We start from the raw sequence: 19,795 nt of genomic DNA, 5'->3' as shown, positions 1-19,795 counted from the left end.
CACTAGAAAATATAAGTGGTGAATAAAATATAACTTCTAATGTATATAGTTAAAATACATCAGTAAAACTCACGTGTGAATGCAAAAATGGTTAGAAAACACTCCTAGACATGTATCTGCCTAAAAATGGAACCTAAACCTATGTTTCGCCTTACATCAGGCTCATCAGGGGACATTCAGAAAAAATACAATAAACCCGGGCGGGGGTGGATCAAACTCAAGTGGATGAGGACCCAAAAATAATCACTTATGAGGAGTGAAAAACAATTTACAATCAGTGATTTACAAATACTTTCTTTTATTAGTCAAGTTAAACCAAAACAGGGGTAAAGCTTTGGGAATCTTTTTTTAAAGCAGATGAAGGCCTCTGCACTGGAGGTCAGTCTGTAAAGAGAAAAGTGATCGTATGAGAGTCAAATAGTGGTGACCTCATGATAATCTGGTAACATAAATGTAATATCAGAGGCTCACCTTGTTAAATATTCGTTCATCTCAAGGATCGTAGTTAAAGGAACTCTATAAGCCTACTGGAGGAAATACCCAAGAGTGTTCACCTTAGCCTTTTGTGACTGTCAAGATAGTCAAATGCGGTCTTAGGTGAAAAAGGTAAAGATCCAAGTGCTTTAGAGTTTAAGAGAGGGGGTGACTAATAGATATCGGTCCATCTGGGCTTGAGTCTTAGTGACAAAAACGTCATGTAAATCCCTATATAAGCCCTATTTAGGACATCGACTATTGCACCCTTGTAACCTAGCCTCGGGACTATGGTCCTATGTGAACACAGTCCCGACAGGAACCTGTCCCTGCGATAACTGGCCCTATTAAAGACCTATTCAGCAGGGATATTCCAGTAATTTTTGAAGCCTTTCGGCGTCATATATTGTCATAAGTAAGGGTCGAGAGAAAATGTCATAGGTTTTTGAGAGAGAACCCCAATCCCGACAAGGCTTGTTTCGCCCTATTGGGCTCATCAGGGGAACGCTGGGTTCTTCTATGAACGCCCTTAGTATCGTAGGGGGTGACAGGAAAGTGGAATAAAGCCAGGTAATGTTTCAGCCGTAGCCCACTGGTTGAGACGGCTGCTAACAGGAGCTACACTGTCTCCTACGGCTGAAACATTACCTGGCTTTATTCCACTTTCCTGTCACCCCCTACGATACTAAGGGCATTCATAGAAGAACCCAGCGTTCCCCTGATGAGCCCAATAGGGCGAAACAAGCCTTGTCGGGATTGGGGTTCTCTCTCAAAAACCTATGACATTTTCTCTCGACCCTTACTTATGACAATATATGACGCCGAAAGGCTTCAAAAATTACTGGAATATCCCTGCTGAATAGGTCTTTAATAGGGCCAGTTATCGCAGGGACAGGTTCCTGTCGGGACTGTGTTCACATAGGACCATAGTCCCGAGGCTAGGTTACAAGGGTGCAATAGTCGATGTCCTAAATAGGGCTTATATAGGGATTTACATGACGTTTTTGTCACTAAGACTCAAGCCCAGATGGACCGATATCTATTAGTCACCCCCTCTCTTAAACTCTAAAGCACTTGGATCTTTACCTTTTTCACCTAAGACCGCATTTGACTATCTTGACAGTCACAAAAGGCTAAGGTGAACACTCTTGGGTATTTCCTCCAGTAGGCTTATAGAGTTCCTTTAACTACGATCCTTGAGATGAACGAATATTTAACAAGGTGAGCCTCTGATATTACATTTATGTTACCAGATTATCATGAGGTCACCACTATTTGACTCTCATACGATCACTTTTCTTTTTACAGACTGACCTCCAGTGCAGAGGCCTTCATCTGCTTTAAAAAAAGATTCCCAAAGCTTTACCCCTGTTTTGGTTTAACTTGACTAATAAAAGAAAGTATTTGTAAATCACTGATTGTAAATTGTTCATCAGGGGACATTGAATAAATCTCGTAGCCACCTGACAATAACACAAAACAAGAAAGGAAAAAATTACCTTTTGTAGAAGGATTGGGAAAGAGACTAACATATGAAAGTGTCGTTTCTCTTACCTTGATAGATGACAAAGGTGCTATTTCAAAAGTAGGATATCCCGTGTATGGCAGAATAATCCGTCCCAAACGAGTATATCCTGTAAGCGGTGCTCACAGTGAGGAGCGCCCGTTACCATGGGTGAACCAGTGGGTCCCTCACGGATGTAAAAGTGTCTGAACTATTTAAAGGAGTGCATAGTGGCGTCTACCAGAAGTGCCCGCCCCTTCCTGGGACTCCAGTGAAGTCAGTGCGATGTTCCTGATGCCGGCGTGTGGGCTCATGCACTACGCATGACCGTAGTATTGCAATGCTTCGTCCGGGATAGGGAAAAAAAAACCTCAAGCATGCGCGTTGAGTGTGCCGCGTCGTGCCGGCAGGTCAGGAAGGATGTTATTGAAGCCTAGCTGCAGCAGGTGTGGTTGTATTATGCAAATAAGACCTGCTGGTTCATATGCTCCCTCACATTACATCGAGTTCTTAGGTGAGGGACAGGGGTGGGACTAGAGGCAGGATAACGTATGGTAGAGCCGTTCCCCTGTGCCTGGCAATTCTACATTTAAAATGTAGAATCATAGGGGCCGTATAAATGCCGTAATAGATACTTAACGCTCAGGCTAAAATATGCGGATACCCATATAAAAGAGATTTAAGGCTGGTGACTGGACCCATCAAGGGTAGACAAAAAGGACACGGTTTGGGATCCCCAAAAGAGACATAAGAACACGTGTTATATGGACAATATAGGGTCAGAGAAAACATGCAAAACTAAGTTGTTCATTTAGGCCCCGTGGAGTAACTGTTTTTAGCCTAAAGATCCATTTTGCTTCCCACTGTCTTACGACCCGATCCCAGTCCCCTCCTCTGTGTGGGGGTTTTACTAGGTCGATTCTAATAAAAGTTAACCCTCTCATGTTACCATTGTGTTCATTCTGTATGTGTTTAGCTAGAGTTTTGTCACGGTTGTGTCATATGTCACCAAGGTGTTCCCCAACCTGGCGACGGAATTCCTGGTAAGTTTTACCCACATATTGTTTCTGACAGATACAGGTTGCCAGGTAAATGACTCCCATGGAACGACAGTTAATGAAACTGTTAATGGTGTACGTGATGCCCGTAGAGCTGCTAGTAAATTCTTTACTGCTCACTATGACACTACATGCCACACAGCCACTGCATCTGTAACAGCCGTGGATCTCTTGTTGAAGCCATGTACCAGCTACCTTAGGTCTTGTATAGTGACTGCGTATCACGTGATCGAGAATGTTTTGGTCTCTTCTGTAAGTTATACTGGGATAGTCCGCAATGACTGGTGACAAATCAGGGTCCATTTGTAAAATGTTCCAATATGTAGAGAGGATGCTGCGTATTGTAGGGGCTGCACCATCGTATGTTCCGATAAGTCTGATCTGTGGAGTTTCAGCTGATTTGGGGACCAGTAACGTGGTTCTATTCTCCATTGTGCACGTTGATATGCTGTGCGGAGGAGCCTCTGGTAGCTTGGTAGCCTCTGGCCTTGAAACATGCACGTAGATCTCTAGCTTGGATCATGAATTCACTTGTTGATGAGCAATTCCTTCTTAGTCGGAGATATTGACCGAAGGGAATGCCCCTCTTGAGAGCAGGTGGGTGGTGGGAATCCCATCTCAACAAAGAGTTTGTTGAGGTGGGTTTTCTGTAAATAGTGGTTTCCAATTCCCCCTGTTATCCTTTTGAATTATTATATCAAGGATTTTGTCAATATAAATTCCCAAATTCTGACATAGTGATTGGACTCCGGAGACTATAGGTCTGCCTTTTAAGGGAGATGTCCCTTTATGCAGTTTGGGAAGACCGTAAAAGGTAGCCAGTCTCGGATGCGTGGGAAAAAGGAAATCATGTTCTTCCTGTGAGATAAGTCCTTGTGTGAGTGCTGTAGATAGGATCGTCCCTAGTTCTCTACGGTACTCAACTGTGGGGTTGTCTTTGAGAATGGCATAACCTTCTGGATCCTTTAAAAGTTCTTTGCACATCGTGGAGTAGACAGTGGCTTGCATTACTACAATGTTGCCGCCTTTATCTGATTGTTTAATTACTATGTTGTCATGTCTTTCTAATGCAACAAGGGCCAGTCTTTCTTCCTTACTGCAGTTGACCCAGGTAGAAGGGAAATCAGTGTTCTCCAAGTCATCCAAGACTAGTTTGGCAAAGATATCTATACTCGAGATATTGCCAATTGGAGGAAATTTCTTACAGCAGTTATTAAGGTCAGTGAAAGGGCCTAGTCCTGCTGAGGGTTCTCCCAAACTAGTAAGTAGACGTACATCTGAAAGTATGTTGGGAGGTATCCCTAGTTCATGGCATTCTTTACGTTCTTTAATTTTAAAATATTTATGCCAACGCAATTTGCGCAGAAAAAGTTGCATGTCTTTGAACCAATTAAAAACATCACATTTGTTAGTGGGTACAAAGGATAGCCCCTTACTTAAGACGCAGACTTCTGACTCGGTAGAGTTGTTTAACCCCTTAATGACCGCCCTATCGGGATTCTACGGCGGTCATTAAGGGTACTTCTTCTGACGCGACGCCTTTCTACGGCGCCGCGTCAGAAGAAGATTTCGGGACATCGGGTCAGTATAGTGCCGGTGTCGGGCTGTGATATCACAGCCCAGACCCGGCACTAACACCCGGGATCGGAAAAACTTTGATCCCGGGTGTTTAACCCCTTACACGCCGCGGTCAAGCATGACCGTGTCCCCGTGGATCGGACCCCCCCCCCCGGTGTGCTTACCGGGGGATCCGATCCCTCCTGCCGCTGCCCCGGGTCCCGACGAGTGACCCGAGGCTGTCGGTTCCTCTTCTCGCCGGGTCCTGCCTTCCTGGCAGGACCCGGCTGTAAGTAACTGAGCATGCGCAGCATGCTCAGTTACTAACACTATACACTGCAATACAAGTGTATTGCAGTGTAAAGGCTTGAATAAGCGATCGGATGATCGCTTATTCAAGCCAAGAAGTAGAAAATGTAAAAAAGTAAAAAAAAAAAATTAAAACTTTTTATAATATAATTAAATAAATAAATAAAATAAAAGTCCCATAATCTCCCCAGTAACACATAAAATGCATATACAGTAAATAAAACACAAAAACATACATATTTGGTATCACCGCGTCCGTATTAATCTGTACAATAAATCTAAATCAATATTGAACCCGCTCGGTGAACTACGTAAAAAAAAAAACTCGGAAAACTTCCCATAATATACAATTTTTCATCAAACACCATCACAAAAAATGTTCTAAAAAGTGATCAAAAAAAGTTACGTTCCCTAATATGATACGACTGAAAAGAACAACTGTTTTCGCAAAAAATAAGCCCTCAACCAGATCTGACAACAGAAAAATACAGAAGTTATGGCCCTGAAAAGTTGTCAATAGTAAAAACAATGCGATTTTCTCCAATATTGGTTTTGCTCAGGAAAATTAAGCAAAAATAAGAAAAACTATATAAATGAGGTATCACCGCAATCGTAGTGAACCAGAGAATAAAGATAAAATATTATTTTTTACATTACGGTGAGCGGGGGGGAAAAAATGCTAACAATCCAAAATAAAAATTGATGATTTTGTTTGTGTCCCCCTTGAAATAGTTAATAAAATCTCAAGAATACGCTTTAGACTCCCAAAATAAATTATCTATACATTGTATCTCATCCCATAAAAAATAAGCCCTCATATGTTTGTATTACAAAAAAAAATAAAAATTTATAGGTCGTACAATGTGACAATACAAATCTGCTGTGAATGGCGCCTCCTTATAATAATAATAATAATAATAATTCTTTATTTATATAGCGCACACAGATTACGCAGCGCTGACTCCTTTCATTCTATTCTCGGCCGTGCGCCCGTACAGCCGTTTACCACCACATATGGGGTATCAGTACACTTGGAAGGAATTGGGCATCAAGCGTTGCAGTGCGTTTCATCATTTAATTTATTCTGAAAATTTCAGTTTTGGCCTAAATGAATTTTTTTTTCCAAAAAAATTCAATAGTTTCTAAATCACAGGTCCATATTTTTTAACCCATGTGAAACACTTAAAGGGTTAATAGACTTAGTAGAAGTTGTTTTACATACGTTGAGGGGTGCAGTTTCTATAGTGGGGTAATTTATGGGGTTTTACTATTATTTAGGCCTCTCAAAGTCACTTGAAAGCCGAGTTGTCCCTCAAAATGTGAGTTTTGGCAATTTTCATGAAAATAAGAAAAATCGCACCTAAAGTTCTGCGCCTCATAACATCCTAGAAAAATGACCGGAAGCATAAATTATCATCCCAACATAAAGCAGATATTCTGTAAATGTTAATTATCAAACTTTTTGGGTAGTTTTACATCTTGTCTGGAAACCAGAACATTTCAAACTTTGAAAATGAAGAATTTTTAAAAACTTTTGCCAAATTTTCACTTTTTTTCAGAACGAAATGCAAAACTTATCACTTAAATTTTATAACTAACATGAAGTACAATGTGTCACGAGAAAACATTCTCAAAATCACCGGGATATGTTAAAGCATTCCGAAGTTATAACCAATTATCGTGAGACTTGTCAGATTTGAAAAATCGAGACTGGTCATTGAGCTAAAAACTAGTGTCGGTGATAAGGGGTTAAGGTTAACAATTAGGGAGCCTTCGTGCGTCCCCTGGGGTTCCTGTTCCGTAACGGGTAAACCGGTGCGGCCCCTAAAAAAGGTCGTGAGGAGGTGGAGGAGGACGATGCCGATGGATTTGATGTGGGTCCTCGGGATGGGGATACTTGTTTCTGTGTTTCCCCCCATGTCTGGTTAGGGTGGCCTCTACCTCGTCCCCTTTTAGTCCGTCCCTTACCTCTGTTACTCTGTCCTTTTGTTGTATGTTCTGTGTCAGAGATGTCGGTATCTGTTAATAGGTCAGTCTCCCCTGATGTAGTCTTAACGTTGGTAAAAGAGTAGGCTTTGTTTTCTTTAAAGTCACAAAGGTCCCTGTTGAACTGTTTGTGTTTACAGTCTTTCAAGTGAATTTGAAACCTCTCCAGACTATTTTGTAGGTGTTTTTCACTATTTGCAAAGTCACTGTCAGCTGAAAATTTATTGGTTACTTCTATTTGTTCTTGAAGTATAGTGGTAAGACTTTCAAGGCGTGCTTTTTCTTCTTGTAAAAGCAATTGCATGAGGCGAATTGAGCAATTAGTGGCCTATTTCTCCCACCTCCCAATGAATCTTGGTGCTTGGTATCGTGGGGGTCAATGGTATTCGAAGGCCTCTAGGGACAATGTTATTTTTGATGTAATTTTCAAGTCCCTGGACCTCCTACCAGGAACTGATGTGGTCTTTGTAGACCAGTGTCAGCTCTTTAAATGCCCCTTTGATTGTTGGAGTATACTTTTTCTGTGTAAGTGTTTTTTCGGAAAAAAACTCGCCAGCCTTTGTCAGCCACTGTGAGGCACTTGGCTTCAACAACGGCTGTTACAGATGCAGTGGCTGTGTGGCATGTAGTGTCATAGTGAGCAGTAAAGAATTTACTAGCAGCTCTACGGGCATCACGTACACCATTAACAGTTTCATTAACTGTTGTTCCATGGGAGTCATTTACCTGGCAACCTGTATCTGTCAGAAACAATATGTGGGTAAAACTTACCATGAATTTCGTTGCCGGGTTGGGGACCACCTTGGTGACATAAGACAAAACTCTAGCTAAACACATACAGAATGAACACAATGGTAACATGAGAGGGTTAACTTTTATTGGAATCGACCTAGTAAAACCCCCACACAGAGGAGGGGACTGGGATCGGGTCCTAAGACAGTGGGAAGCAAAATGGATCTTTAGGCTAAAACAGTCACTCCACGGGGCCTAAATGAACAACTTAGTTTTGCATGTTTTCTCTGACCCTATATTGTCCACATAACACGTGTTCTTATGTCTCTTTTGGGGATCCCAACCCGTTTCCTTTTTTTCTACCCTTGATGGGTCCAGTCACCAGCCTTAAATCCCTTTTATATGGGTATCCGCATATTTTAGCCTGAGCGTTAAGTATCTATTACGGCATATATACGGCCCCTATGATTCTACATTTTAAATGTAGAATTGCCAGGCGCAGGGGAACGGCTCTACCATAGGTTATCCCGCCTCTAGTCCCACCCCTGTCCCTCACCTAAGAAATTGATGTAATGTGAAGGAGCATATGCACCAGCAGGTCACACCTGCTGCATCTAGGCTCCAATAACATTCTTCCTGACCTGCCGGCACGACGCGGCACACTCAACGAGCATGTGCGAGTTTTTTCTCCCTATCCCGGACGAAGCATCGCGATACTACGGTCATGCATAGTGCACACGCAGACTGGGCATGCGCAATGCATGAGCCTGCACGTCGGCATCAGGAACATTGCACTGACTTCACTGGAGTCCTAGGAAGGGGCGGGCACTTCCGGTAGGGGCCACTATGCACTCCTTTAAATAGTTCAGACACTTTTACATCCGTGAGGGACCCACTGGTTCACCCATGGTAACGGGCGCTCCTCACTGTGAGCACCGCTTACAGGATATACTCGTTTGGGACGGATTATTCTGCCATACACGGGATATCCTACTTTTGAAATAGCACCTTTGTCATCTATCAAGGTAAGAGAAACGACACTTTCATATGTTAGTCTCTTTTCCAATCCTTCTACAAAAGGTAATTTTTTCCTTTCTCGTTTTGTGTTATTGTCAGGTGGCTACGAGATTTATTCAATGTCCCCTGATGAGCCTGGTGTAAGGCGAAACATGGCATGTAGGGACATACTCCACCGGACACTTTTATGAGAAAAGTTACTTTTCCCTGGACCAGTAGGTTTTTAACAGGGCCAGTGTTTTATAGGGAAAGGTTCTGGTCGGGGTGGCAGCTTTTTAGGGCTGCGGCTCCGAGGTTAGGATACACAGGGTATACTAGTCCACTGTCTGATTAGGGAGTAATAGGGATAGTACTGTATCCACATCTACCCTCCTTTTTCTCTGACAGTTACACTGTACCCTGTGTTCCTCCACCCACCTGTACGGTTCCTCCTCTATATCATCCATGGACTGCTCATAGAGTTGCCAACTACTACAGTCCTTATTGAGGCGTACAGACTGGGAGATGGTGCTTCCTTTTTCAAATCTACTGCAACCTTCCTATTGGTGAGTCCTGACTTTTCAGGGACCAGATTTTTTCATGTCACGTGTTTATTTTGTGTTATTACGGTTATCTGGTATCTATGAATTCCCTATAATCGCATAGGACCCATAGGTTTAGGTTCCACTTTTAGGCAGATACATGTCTAGGAGTGTTTTCTCACCATTTTACTGATGCATTTTAACTATATACATTAAAAGTTATATTTTATGCACCACTTATATTTTCTTTCTATATATACAAGGTGAAATTACACAATAACATAAAAACCTGATTATTAATTCCATATAGTGTGTATCACTAGACTCGCCAGGCTCCCCATATTTCTTCAAATTTATCTGGATGTTTCCAGTGTTTGTACACCAGTTTCTCATATGGTATCATTTGATTAATTTGTGACTTCCAAAGCGACAGATTTAGGGTGTTGGTATCGTACCATTTTAGGGTAATGCACTTACGGGCCATAAATAGAGTTTCCCTTAGGAATATGATTTGTTAAAGAGACCAATCTTCTTCAGAAAGAAGACCCAAAAGGCAACTAATGTGCCAAAAGTCTGCTCCCAGCTCCCCACAGCGAGGACAGGCAGTCGTTGTGCCCCTGCCCATTCTTGCCAGGCGGACTGACATTAAATAGGCCTGATGGGTATAATACAGTTGGATCATCTTATTGTATATTAATGTGGCAAGTAAGTCCTCTATAGAATCTTCCTCAAGTGATGGTTTACATGCCATCCATTTATCTATCGCTGGCAGCCTACTACTCATAAGTTTCTTTTGGGTAAGGTGGGTGAATAATGCAGATATCAGACCTTGCATCTTGCAGATGCCTATCAGGGGATTGGAGGAGATAGGTGACCTGGGGGATGGAAACTGTGTATCTAAGGCATCTCGTAGTTGTAAAAATCTATAGAAGAAAGACCTGTCAAGCTCAAACTTCTGTTGTAGTTCCTGAAAAGAACATAATACATTTGCTTCATAAAGATCTGCGAAGGTACGTAGCCCCTTGTTACTCCATAGGGATCCTCCCTCTAGCATTAAAATGTGCGACAAGGAAGGGTTATTCCACAGTGGGGTTTCTGCTAAAGTGTCTGAGAATGCTGTGATTCTTGTCGCTGCCTGTCAAACTTGCCTGCGCAAGTTTATGTATGGGTAGGAGAGGAAGAGCAATGTTAGGGGTAGGTACAACTACAGGCCATAAACTTGGGATTCTCAAACTATGGCGGAGGTGATGTTCCGCATTTGGTAATTCTTGTTCTGTGACCCAATATCTGATGTATTTAAGTTGTCCCGCTATGTAATAATGGTAAAAGTCTGGCAAGGCCATTCCCGCATTCTCTTTAGGGCACTGCAGTGTCGTGAGAATTAGTTTAGCTCTGCATGAGCTCCAGAAAAATATGCCTGTTATGCCTCTTTGGGAGAGGGGTCGCTGCATGTTGCAGGGTATACAGACATTTGGGGAGAATAATGAGTTTTACTAGATTAATTCTCCCTGCTACTGAAAGGAGGAGTGATTTCCATATTTTCACAGTGTTCAGTCTGGTACCTAATATTCTGGTAAGTATTTTATAGTCAGTATTAAGTAGTGCTATAGGGCGGTAAGAACCACAGTCCGTAGGCTCCTCATCAGGTTTGAGGATTAAGACTACCATAGGTTTATAAAGAGAGTGGGGCAGGGTTCTAGTTTAAAAGGAGGCATTGTACATCTCCAAAAGGCACGGCAACAGGACATTTTTGTATTTATTGTAAATTTCACTGGACCCAGTGATTTGTTATTATTTAAAAGATCCAGCACCTCCTCCACTTCTTCTAGAGAAATAGGCCTTTCTAATTGGGATGCTTGCTCAGGGGTTAGTGAAGGGAATTGCAGGTCACTGACATATGTACTGATGTCTTCCTCCGTCTTGTTTAATCTGGTGTTGTACAAGTAAGTGTAAAATTCACCCCTCGTATTAAAGCATAAGTGCGTCCCCCATTGAACCCACTGTTTGTGTAGGGTCTGTGTCTGGCGTTCCATAGTAATTGTTTAGGATTACTTTGTAGCTTTAACATGTCAATCTTAATAAAGTCAGAGCAATGCTATCAAGTATTATGCGAATGTAAAAGGATGTAACATAGTCTCATGAGTGCGGACTAACTGACTTAGCACGGAGGGGATCTTATGCGCTGCTCAAGCCACTTGTAGTCAGCCTTTTGTTTTGAGGCCTCAGCTTCTGTTTTTAGGTATTGACTGTTCTGTGGACATTAGCTGTGCGGTCTTCAATGTGCGATATCCACTCCTCTGCATTATGTACACAGTCTCTCAGATTTTGTAAATCTTGGTGGAGTAGGCCAACATCTACTCGCACTTCATCCAATTTCCCAGTCAAGGAACTTTTACATAAGTCTACTACCGCCAAGACCTGTTTCAGGGTGGGTTCTTCTTGGTCTTCTCTACACTCAGGGGGGGAGGGCACCCGAACCTTGTTTGCCCCTGGTCTGGACGGAGCGTTGCGGTTGTGGGGTGCGTGATGTCTCTCCTTGATCAGTACGGGCAAATTCTTTCAATCATTCAGCCTCATTAGCCTTTGGAGGACTCATGGTGATTGTTAATTATATCAGGATTAAACAATATTCTCCAGTTGCGATATGTGTAAATAGTTTGTTAATTATATGAGAATTAAACAATGCTCTTCAGCGGCAATGTGGGACAATTGGTTGTTAATTATATATATAGTCATAGTTTCATAGTTTGTACGGTTAAAAAAAGACACTTGTCCATTAAGTTCAACCAAGGAAGGGAAGGTTTCCATGAGGAAAGGATTTAAGGGAAACAATTCTACATAACATAGCCATCGATATTATTTAGGTGTAAAAAGGCATCTAGACCCTTCTTGAAGCTCTCTGCTGTTCCTGCTGTGACCAGCGCCTGAGGCAGGCTATTCCACAGATTGACAGTTCTCATAGTAAAAAAGCCCTGTCGCCTCTGGTGATTAAACCTTGATTTCTCCAAATGGTGGCAGTGCCCTCTTGTCTTTTGATTTGATTTAATCTGAAACACATTCATATATTTAAATAGATTAATCATGTCCCTTCGTAGTCGTCTCTTTTCCATACTAAATAAATCTAGTTGTTTTAATCTTTCCTCATAACTGAGACCCTCCATACCCCTTATCATTTTTGAGGCTCTACGTTGAACCCTCTCCAGGGCATCCTTTTTATGGACAGGTGCCCAGAACTGGACAGCTTATTCCAGGTGAGGCCGAACCAATGCCTTGTACAGTGGTAATATTACATCCTTATCCCGAGAGTCCATACCACTTTTCATACATGACAAGATCCTACTGGCTTTAGAGGCAGCTGATTGACATTGCATGCTCTTATTCAATTTATGATCAACTAGTACCCCTGGTCCTTCTCAACAAGGGACTCTCCCAGATTTACTCCCTCAAGGACATATCTTGCTTTTGGATTATTAGCCCCCAGGTGCATATATAACAGTATTCTTCAGTAGTAACGTGGGCAAATTGGTTGTTAATTATATGAGAGTTCGACAATCTTCTCCAACGGCCACTAGGTGTTAATCATGAGATTAGGCAGAATATTCTGGTACCTACAAATGTCTTCCTGCAGTCCTTCAAGATTAACAGGTAATTTGTAACAGAGTTGGATCTATTCATGGCTTAGCTCCCTTTGAGGTTTGGCTAGTTGGTATATCACAGTGCCCTGCTATTGTACCTGTGCAGCCTCTGTGTAGGTCCTTCGTTCCACTCCTGGTGCAGCAGTGGTAATCTGGGACAGACAATTTTTTAATTGCCAACTTATCATGTAAAATATTAATTGCCCTTCCGGTCAACACACCTACAGCCTCTGCTACTTCACACACTTTTGTTCATCGATCAGCGAGTATCATGTCGTGGACTTTTTAAATGATTTCCTCGGTAACCACGTCTGGCGGGTGTCCTGGTCGCTCCTTATCAAAAACAGATGTTCGCCCATGTTTAAATTCGTTGAACCAATATTTAACTGTGGTCATAGATGGGGATGTGTCCCCATAAACAGCATCCAACTTTGCTATTATCTCCTTGCATTTATTCTCATCCAAAAACAAAAAGTGAATTTACCGAACGATGCTGCTTTTTTTCCATCTTACCAAAAATCACGAAACACGTCTTACTCAAATGGCTGCCAAATCCAAACTAACCCATCAATCAGTCTGCAATTTGTTTTGCTGTTGTGTGATAGATGGCAGCTCACGATGATAACACTTCCCTCAGGAACTCCCTCTGTCGTCAAACACAGGTACTTACTTAACCACCCTCGTACTTCTCCCTTTCTTAATTGACAGTCTCTGTAAGAGGGACTAGATCTCCTCCTTGACGTCCTCCCACCAGTCAGCCATGTTGTTGTAAAAGTCCACTCTTTCCGGTTGATGTTGAAAGAAAGAATATTGCTGGACCGAGTTTTCTTCTAGTAGACTAGGATTCAGTCTCCATAGTCCGCTACCTGCCTCAGGATACTTAGAGGCACCCAAACAAAAGTATAAGGCAAAGTGATCTTAATATGGGACATTTATTTCCGTTCTCTCGCTTCAGTAGGACTCACTATAGCAAGATCTATCATACTGCTGCGTCCTGCACAGGTGTTAGTGAGCTCTGGACTCCTACCACCAGACATCAGACAGGCCAGCCTGCTGAATAATATTATTACGGACCTTACAGTCTCTGGTAAGGGGTCTATTTTTCCTGTCCCAGGTGGCATTAAAGTCCCCAGCCATGATGAATGGAATAGATGTGAACAGATAAGGCTTCACTTCATTAAAAAGCTGAGTCCTTTCGGTCACTGTCTGTGGGCCATAGATGTTAATGAGCCGGAGTCTTCTACCTCTGATGGTGATCTCTAGCAGCAGGCACTGTCCCTGAATCTATGGACTATGACATCATGAGTGTTAAACAAGATAGAGACTCCGGCATAAGGCTCCACAGCCAGTGGCCAAAAGGATGGACCAGATTGCCAATCTCTCTCCGCCTCTCGTATGAGACCTAAGGTGTTCAATTGTGTCTCCTGCAAGAAAAACACATCGGCCTTGAGATACTTCAAATACTCATAAACAACATATCTAGTCCTTCTAGCTCTAATACTGTTCACATTACTGGCGACCACTGTAAGGAGAAAAAGTAGAAAAACCATCCCCATCATCATAAGTTAGAGACAGACTCATCTTCCTGACTACCAGTTTCCATATCCCAAACTGACTGAGACTCATTATGAGGGGGGTCTCCTTTTTGTGAAAGGATCTAGCCCTGGGTCATGATAATATTCTTCCATCATGCGTTCTCCCTCTATCTCCTCCTCCCCATCTGACTCGGACAGTACACTGTACCTATTAGAAGTCACAGTAACATCAGCCTGACTCTCCACTCTCATTTTAGAGGGTTTTTGGATGGTGGTCCACGCACTCTTCTTCCTCTTATTAACACTATGATTTTCCCTAGTGGTGGGTGTCGGTTCAAGGGATGGGGTGCTGGCTGCTCTACAGACTGCTCCACTACCTCCAAGACCCCCTCAGTGTTACCTATCCCTGGATGGTCCTGGATGGACCCTGATAATAGTGCCTCCTCCTCCTGCTCTTCATCTGCTACATCTGCCCCTTCCATCAGGTCTTCTTTAGGGACGTGGGTGTAACTGCAGCAGTAGCAGACGTAGCAGCGGCCTGGCAGGACCAGGGGCCCATATTTGCCTGTGTGTCCTGCTCCCTCTTTCCTGCTGGCTGTAGTTACACCCCTCTATGTAATGAGCAGTGCAGCGGTTCGGTGCTGTTGAGACGCAGGGCTGAGGTTAGGGGCGGGCACCATCCTCTTGTTCCTTGTAGCAAGCTCCATGCAGGCTATCAGGAGGGAGAGAGAAGGAGGGGAGGAGACTGCCTGTCTGCAGCCAATCGCCGCTCTGCATGTCAACAGCACAGGAAGCTTTATACAGAGAATAGGGAGTATGTCAGTACCTGAAGAGAAGCAGCAGCTTCCTTTGTAGCAGCCAGCCAGGAATCATCCAGAGATAAGTTCTCCCTCCCCCAGTGTCTTCATGTCACACTCTGCCTTAACCCCTTAGTGTCCTGTGTGCAGGAGCAGCTTTGAAGCTCTCCACAGTGTCCCTAAAACACATACAGACCCCTCAGCATCATCCCCACATATCTATGCATACATCCCCAAACTGCATTTCTGCATTAATATGAGGTTCTGCAGCAGCTCACATATGTATCTAGGATCCAGGACACAATTGTGGCGCAAGTCAGTAATAAATGTGGGGCATGTTCAGACTAAGCAATAACAGCCCCTTTAGTGCACATTTTTCTGTCTTCTCGGACACAAAACTGGCGCAGACACTTCATAAATGTTGTCTCTGAGTTGTGTATTATAATGTTCTGCAACAGCTTAAAGGGAACCTGTCACCAGGAGAGCCATTTTTAGCACTCCCCAGTCCCCACAGAGCATAGTACATACACTGCCAAAGTGTTTTTGTATTAAAAATAGGTTTTACAGAAAAAAAGATATGTTACATTGTACCTTTCATTAGCATCTGTTGTGTGACTAGGCAGTTGCCTTTTGGGAGGAGCAGGAAAGGAGCAGTTCCCCCCCACCCTTGGGGAACAGCTGCTCCATGTGACCTTTTCAAATATATGAAAACACCCATCACTGGGCTTAGCGACGCCCCCTGCTCCTCTACAGCCAATCCTGAGTGTGGGGAGTTATTCATATATTTGAAAAGGTCACATGTTTCCCAAGGGTGGGGGGGAACTGCTCCTTTCCAGCCCCTCCTAATTGGCAACTGCCTAGTCACACAGCTGATGAAAGGTACAATATAACATATCTTTTTTTCTGTAAAACCTATTTTTTATACAAAAACACTTTGGTAGTGTATGTGCCATGCTCTGTGGGGACTGGGGGAGTGCTAAAAATGGGTCTCCTGGTGACAGGTTCCCTTTAAGTGTGAATAGTAGGGAGGTTCAGCAGCTGTTGGCGCATGTATTGGGGGGTTCTGCAGCAGTTTGCGTGTGTATTGGGGGGTTCTGCAGCAGCTGGCGTGTGTATTGTGAGGTTCTGCAGCAGCTGGCGCGTGTATTGAGAGGTTCTGCAGCGGTTGGCACTTGTATTGAGAGGGTCTGCAGCGTTGGCACATGTGTTGTGGGGTTCTGTAGCGGTTGCCGCATGTATTGGCAGATTCTGCTGCGGTTGGCGCATGTATTGGAAGGTTCTGCTGCTCCTGTTCCTGCTTATTAGTGACTTTAGTAAAATGAAGCAAGAAGTCCAGAGATTCAACTCTTACCCTGCTTTCTTCCAGCTAATGGCTATTCAGACAAGCAGTGTAAGGGTTAAACCTCCTGACTAGTCAGTGATGAGGACCATACACTGGTACTGAGCAGGAGCAGCCATAATTGCCCTCCTTGTAGGATTCTCACCATCATCATCATCAAGGGTTTCAATTATCTTCTTCCATTATGGAGAATAGCAGAGACCAGCAGTAAATAGAAGCCTCTTCCCGACTGCCATAATTCTACCGTTACTTATAACAGAAAAACATGTTCAGCAATCCACATTATTTTAACAGCTATAAATACGGTAGACAGGATATAAGGAAACCTTCTGCAGAGCTTCCATCTTCTGCTGGTCTCTGTTAATCTCCTCCATAATAGAAAAAGATAATGAAAACCCCTATGTAAAATTGAGGACCTATTGTTGGAGGGGGCCCCAGCCAAAACTTTGCTATGGGGCCCACTCATTCCTAGTTATGCCACTGATCAGGGACGTCCCTACAGATGCTGTGCCAAGCTTCAGGACAGTCCCTATGGTTGTGACCGATCTGACCACAAAGGTTACAACTTATGGTCTGGCAGTTGGCGCTCACATGGCAAAGTCTCCACACAGGGTTCACTTCACTACGGTGCAGTTACTTGCCACATGACCAGGTCTCCCACACCTAAAGCATAGCCTGGGCTGACCAGCATAGAAACACACACACTTCTCTCTACCCATAAAAAAAGATATTGGGGAGGTGATGGGTGATGTTCTGGTTCTGATGTAATCTAACCACAACCCTTCATCTCCAGTCCAGATTCCATCCTCATCCCTGGTTTTGGTCATGCCTGACATGAGGGTGCAATGTCTTCTGAGACATATAATGATGTCCTGAGGGGGGACAGACTCATTCCAGATCATGATGGTGACAATTGCTGTATCTGGCTTGGAGATGAGAATGAAACTGAACTTATTCCACCCTTCCGTATCTCTGTACCGGGGGTATTGAGCCCAGAAGCGGTCCAGATTAGACATTAGCTTTAAGCTTATAACATATCACTGTCTATCTGGAAGGTTTATTACTGCCAGGATGTCGGCTGGCTTGAAACCCATCTGGTCACATAACATGTCCATCACCACATGCCTCCAGTCAGGTAGATCTTCCTTAGCTCCCCTATTTCTAAACCTGACAACATTTCTCCTTTTGAATGCCTGACCGATGTAACTACCGTTAGAGGAGAATAATGTAGAAACCTGACTCCAAGCATTGCCTGATGTCTGACACCTCTCCCACTGTGGGAGATGTGTGGGCTGTGGACCATCAGGGCCGGCGCTATGGGTAGGCAAAGGTGGCAATTGCCCAGGGCCCCCTGAAAGGAGAGCGTCTCTTCTTTCAAATGAATCTTGAATTTTGTTTCTAGGTGCTATGGATCCAGAGATATTCAGGTTTAAAGTGGGAATATCAGGTGCCATTTTTATATATAAAAATCACTCCCGACGGCAGTTCAACAGTTATTATCTCCATTTTCCTAGAAACACAAATTTAGATTCATATAACAGAGGAGACTCTCTTCTTTCATAGGAAAAAAGAAGTAAGGTTCTATTTGTCACAGTGCCATAGATACAGCCCTCTGAAGTATGCACCCCCCTCCAGATTCTTAGCCATCAGGCTGCAGGGAAAATTTGCTGCACACAGGAGCTGCTGCACCTCACAGATAATGGAAATATTCACTTTATATGTTACTACATTTTGAGAAGGGATAATATCAACTAATATTCATGTTTTTAACCCTTCTCTATGCAGAACTATCTAAGAACACACTTTCTCTCTTTTCTTATTTTGTGATAGTTTTTTTTGTTGGGAAATTTGACTGATACGATGAACATTCAATCCTCTTCGCCTAATGTCCCTACATATTAACACTGCGACCTAGAACATGTCCATAAAGTTATATGTAACAGCAAAAACACACACATGTTCGGAAATAAAGTTTTTATTTCACACCATCCTCCATTATTTACACCTATGTTATGACGTTCTCACTCTCATTCTTATGAAGGGCGGAGGGTTCTGTTATTGTGCGGCTAATACAATGGCGACATCTAAAAGTGACTTTATTATCTCATTAGAGGGGTTAATGGATATATAGTTATTAATTGGGTGACCATTGTGTAAGGAACATACAATGATAGATCTGTGAGAATTTTCTACAGTTCCATTTGCTGCATATTTTGGTGAATACTGTATATTGGTGTGGGTTATGTATGCCCTCCTCACATCTTACTGTTTTAGGAAAGTATATTTTGTTTATATAAGTATTCTGGATTTGTACATATTTTAGAGGAAATTTTGAATGTTAATTGCCAAATGCATCGCCTGTTGTCTGCTTTCAAAATTCTATAGGTTTTATGGCGCCTTTACTTTTTATTCTGTTTTATTGCTATATTTTGCAGGTTGTGACTGTGTAAAAATTTCTAGCTGAAAAGCAGATATCTAGTTATTAGATATTATGTGGATTTATTTATGTGAACATATCAATATGGGACATTTGTGAACTCTACACATGTCCATCTATTACATTTAGGAGGTGTGAAGGTAAATATTTTCTGTTTGGAGCACATTTTTTGCCATCAAAGTAAAATTTTAAGGGTTTTTTTGTAAAATGTTTCAGTTCAAATCAAAGTTGTATGAAGGTGCCTATGTCTATAAACTCTTTGATGCAATTTTGAAAATGGGGCAAGTGTCTGCTTTCAGAAAATATCGGTCACTCTCCCCAATGGGCCTCACAGTCTAATCAACCTCCCAGTAATTTTTTGGAGTGTGGGAGGAAACCGGAGTACCTGGAGGAAACCCACACAGACACAGAGAGAACATACAAACTCTTTGCAGATGTTGACCAGCGCTGCAAGGCTGTAGTGCTAACCACTGAGCCACCATGCTGCCCATCAATCTCCCTATCATCTATCTATCTCCTATAAAATTCTCCAAAATTACAATTTGTTTTACCATACTAAAGGGAGCCTCTTGCTGACTGTAACTGGTCATAAAATAGTTTTATTCTGGGGCCCCACTTTTAGTTTTGCCCAGGGCCCCACTTTGTCTAGAACCGGCCCTGTGGACCATCATGACTCGGGGGCTGCTGACCACCCAAACCATGGGGCTGCTGATCACTTAGACCAGTGGTGGCGAACCTATGGCACGGGTGCCAGAGGTGGCACTCAAAGCCATTTCTGTGAGCACTCAGACCATTGCCCAGGACAGAGTTCACCAAATAGGACCAAATCCACCAAAACTTTCTGCAGTCCCAGGAAGAGATGCTGCTCTCAGCACTATTTTAAAGCGACACTCC

At 43.0% G+C, this 19,795-nt stretch overlaps 1 protein-coding gene across 1 annotated transcript in view; it reads right to left on the bottom strand.

Annotated features, from left to right (window-relative positions):
* SYT2 (synaptotagmin 2) overlaps positions 1–19,795 on the bottom strand; it is a 371,992-nt gene that overhangs the window by 192,286 nt on the left and 159,911 nt on the right. The gene's annotated exons all lie outside the window — the stretch shown is intronic.

Source organism: Engystomops pustulosus, chromosome 2 (genome assembly GCF_040894005.1).
Source record: "Engystomops pustulosus chromosome 2, aEngPut4.maternal, whole genome shotgun sequence".
Taxonomy (NCBI): Eukaryota; Metazoa; Chordata; class Amphibia; order Anura; family Leptodactylidae; genus Engystomops; species Engystomops pustulosus.
The sequence above is the reverse complement of the archived record's forward strand: the minus strand, read 5'-3'. Positions and strand labels throughout refer to the sequence as shown.